Source organism: Ixodes scapularis, unplaced genomic scaffold (genome assembly GCF_016920785.2).
Source record: "Ixodes scapularis isolate PalLabHiFi unplaced genomic scaffold, ASM1692078v2 PGA_scaffold5__190_contigs__length_132052651, whole genome shotgun sequence".
Lineage (NCBI taxonomy): Eukaryota > Metazoa > Arthropoda > Arachnida > Ixodida > Ixodidae > Ixodes > Ixodes scapularis.
This window is the reverse complement of record NW_024609880.1, coordinates 108,201,768-108,206,401: the sequence shown is the minus strand read 5'-3', so window position 1 is coordinate 108,206,401 and position 4,634 is coordinate 108,201,768.

Below are 4,634 nucleotides of genomic sequence, written 5' to 3'. Positions count from 1 at the left end.
TCAATTGTCTAATATTACAATGGACAAAATATAAAGAAAAAATAGAAACAACGCAAAAAACGGCGAGCAAAGAGAAGAAATGAAGAAAGGCTTTGACAAGTCAGCGCAACGTTTGTTCACATCGCGTTCTTGTCCAATTTTTAGTATTGTTTCTTTCTCTAGCTATGCACTCTGACCTATCCCAATTGTTCACCGTTCGCGTAGTGGATCTGCGCACTCTTCGGCGGCCGAGCCACGGGTATACTTTTTGTGCGGATGAGCGAGTAGCGGTTCGCATCAAATACCTCCGCGTAATATATAGTGCAAGGGAAAGCCAGAAAAAAAAATGTTTTAACAGTTTGACTTTGAACAGTTGTCGAAAGCAATTCAAATTGAAGCAGTATTCGCACTAACCTATTTTGATGTTCCTCGGAAAGATTAAGAATAATAAATGGCATACAACAAAACAAAGGGCTTTCCGCCATATTCGTCATTATAGTGCTCACACAGGTCGTTACACCGGAATATTGACAAGCAAAGCTCGGTGTGGCTGAATGCATACTTTTTAACAACCAAATAAATGTAAGAAAAACGCCTGCTATGGCAGAGAAATAACGTGCCAAGTACAGTGGGAAAACGAACGTGCCCTTTATCGGTTTGAAGTGTATCGTGTATTTGCAATCTCCAAAAGCGTGGTGGTATTGAGCTGTTTGCATTTCCGATTAAGCACTGAACAGGATTTACTACAAAGATGAAACTTAGTGTGTAAACTAAATATCATCGTCAAGGGACTTTCAAATAAACACTAAATGTCGCCTTGGAGTTTGAGCATTGCATGAGAAGTTCAGAAATTCGAACAGCTCAATATTAATTGGCGTTTGATAACTTCATGTTTATTAAGGTAAGGCGGGACAAAATGAGACAAATATTATAATTTCACTGTTTTTTTTGTTTGTTCTTTTTTCCGCTTTAATATAAAAAAACACAGCTTGAAGGCATTCTTAGATGTCAGAGAGCTGTGTTGAAAAGAAAGGACGGCTGGAAATTCTTAGATGTCTTGAATCTATGCTCAGTAAATAATACTCAACTCTAGCAAGCGAAACATTAAACAAACTACAATATGTGTAAGCCACGCAATGTCTCATTTTGCCCAGCCCTGTTGGGCCAAATGAGATATTGCAGTGGGGTACAATGAGACACACTTAAAAAAAACGATATGCATTCAGTTTTTACAATAACACACTTAAAACGAACAGAGTGAGCTCCAACGCACTCTCATAAGCCTACTCCTTGGATTCCATGCACTATATATCCCTACTGAATGCTTGGCTCCAAAGTTATTGCGTCCAGTATCTTGTGATTTGCATCGCGCGGTCTGCAAAACGCTCGGTAACGGCGCGCATCTTCGGGGGATCACTGTAACGATCTTTATCTTCGGTTTCACGTATTTTAGAGCGCAGCTCTTAGGCGCCCGTTAAATTTCTGCGTTTCGCGGCGTCGCCGTTGGGTCGGCGTCGCGGTCGCCGTAACCACCCCGCTGAATTTAGCGGGAAATTGCATTGGTGTTGAAGTCACGCGACGTCAATTAGAAGACAAGAAAAGAAAGTTAGATCGGCGCGTTCTGCCCTCAGCCTCGTCACAGCGCACCCTTAGCTGAGAGAAGTCGGTGACGGTAGATGATAACAAAGGACCAGGACCTCACTATCTAATAATGCCAAGGAAGGCTGACTCACGCGAATTGCCCCCTCGTTTTATTTATGCTTGGCACGACCAACCGGAACAAAGGAGCGCTGTTTAACCGAGAATTCCTTTGTTAACATCCATAAACGCATTTTATTTTCAGATGATGGCACATAACAGCTTCGCTGTAATAATAAAGTTATCAGTATGTTGCAAATGCCAGACGCTCATAATCTCATCTGTTTTTATCTATTAAGTTACTCGGCTTAACTTGTGTGCGTGTTTTGTTTTTTTTGTCTTTTTACTCGGCACAGATCCCGTTTTGGCATTGGCACATGGCTAAAAGTTAAAGGTGAATTCGCCACGTGGGGCCAGATAAGTGAACTAGATGCGCCTGTCATAAATTTCTGGCCATGGCGGGCCTGAAGGAAAAATAAAGTATGGTAATTATGTTGATGATGATGATGATTATGACGGTGAGGCTGACGGTCAAAGCAGCGGTCGTGTTCATGTCTGCAGGCGCATCTTCTATACAGGATGTTTCATCTAACGTGTTCTAATGCTTAAAAAAAGCTAGTGCACGCGACGCGTGTCAAACCAGTGCAGTACTGTGCGCAGTTCTACTAAACAAGTGAAGAAATCACAAACAAGCTAATTAAATCAAGTAAACTATCTAACATTTGAAATACAATTTGTGCGCAAACCTTTTAATACAATCGTTGTAGGGTGTGTTCAGAAGGATTCCATCGTGTCATCTCTGTCAAGGTAACCTTCATGTGTCTATTTTTTTTTTTTTTTTTTTTTTTTAAAAGCCCGTAATATAAATATAAACGTACTGGCTACCGTCAAATGAACAGGGATGGTCATGTCCTTAATCGCGTGAGTTTTTTTTTTTTTTTTTTTTTTTTTATCTGGCACGTTTTTTTTTTTAAAGAATTAGAGATACGAAGGCTACCTTGATGGAAATGACTGCGTAGGATGTTTCACTACACTCTTTACAACCTTCGTGTTGGAGGTTGAACGTACAAGTAAATATTTTAGAGGTCAGCTAGTTAGTCTCTGTCAATTAGCCAATATGGCCATTGTAAAAGTATCTTTACTTGCTAAATAGGACTATGAGCATTACTGCGTTGGTTAGATACGCGTAACGTGCACAAGCCTAACTTTTTAAGACTTGGCGCGAGTTAGCTGAAACACACTGCATATCCTCTGTCCAACTTTGCATGCCTGTGGCATATCGTATACGACGCCAGGAGTGCATTTGGAATTTTGTTTTTAATGTCTCTTTATAAAAGCTTGATTCGAGGGTCGTCAATTGGCGTCCACAGCGACATCACCTTGCGGAGAGTTGTGAATACAACAGGAGCCTTGAAGCGTTGAGCAACTTGGTTTTCATTTTGTGAAACAGGCTGCAAGTGGAGAATATACGGCGGGCCTTTACTTCATCTTGAGGTCTACTTTTGATTGTTTTTTCTCATTCTGTTTAGCAGGCACTGCCCCCCCCCCCCCCCCCTCTTTTCATCCAAAGCTCTCTGTAGAAAAGTTGTTTTTAACAGTCGCTCTCTCTCTCTCTCTCGGGTAGATACAAATCTGTAACCACGTGAGTATCCACGACGTCAGGCACTTCGCGAAGGGGCAAAGTAAACTATCTACAGATTTTTTTTTTTTTCGATTGGGCCAAAGTTTAGAAATGATGCTGGTAGGAAAGCAGCGATAAACCATACGCGAAATGTAGAGCGCCATCTAGTATCGCGCCGAAAACTACGTCCGCCATCTTGGTATCGGCAAGAAAGCAAAACAAGTCATCTGACCAGCAAAGACCCCATGTAAACAAGCGACCGCGCTTCGTACGGGAGATGCCATGCCAACGCGTTGTTGAGTTCCGCTGCGAATGCAGCGACAAGCCTTCGATTCGTGCGTGACGTAAACAGGATTCGCATTTTTTTTTCTTATTTTTAGTTAATACTTCAGCCGCATGCTTTTGAAAAAAAAAAAGAAATCGGTGACCACGCGAAGAAACATGCGAACGTTATCGCGCGGCACGAAGCCATTAACAACTATTGAACTGGGCACTAATTTTTTCACGAAATTCTACCAAATTTGTTCCTGAACTTCTTTTTTCTTTTATGAGCGTTGTAGTGTCGGCCTGCGGTTTTCTTAATGCGCAAGCAGCTCAGTGTATGTGGACGAGATTAAGGCTGTTAAGCGAGGGTAAAATATGAGAGTTTTAATGATCTACACCACTAACCATTGTTGAAGAGGCTTATGGTTAAGAGTGAACCACAAAAGCTGGATGCACTACAAAGCCCTCATTTTAATGTCAAACATAAATAAAATAACTACTCTGGAAAGCCAGAAAAGTATCGCACTGCTTTACAGCGATTTCTCTACACTTAATCTGGCGTCATAAACGAGGTTTGTAATATATTCCTAAAATTAAACAGGAGAGTTTGTTGATAAAATATTCTTGAATATTTAAAGCGCGGTCATCCAGAGAGTAGGAAACACAACAGATACGAACGACGTACCACTTTCTCAACACTCAGAGTGACGGAGTTTTGCTGCCCTCACAATGCCTATAACTCAGCGCATGTTCTGTGCTTTGCCAACTCGTACGCGCTGGTAGATAAACATTGGCTGATCGGCTACAGACCACGTGGCTGCTTCTTCTTGGTGGGATTTATGAGCAACAAGAAAAAAGAGCAGCAAGTAAACGCTGCTCACTTTTTATTATTTTTTTTTCTGCGACTAATATTTAATGGTTATAAACCTAACGCGTGTTTCAATGGTTAGGTTAGGTTAGGTTAGGTTAGTCAGGGGTTCATTCACAGCGGTAATTGCGCAAAATATAAAAGCAGTTGCATCGACCCCTTTAAAGAGAGCATTATATTGCCGATAGCGACTCATAACGACTATTTCATACGCGTATGTGTAGGCACTTTATTTTAACGCCCAGAAATGTCTACAAAAGATCG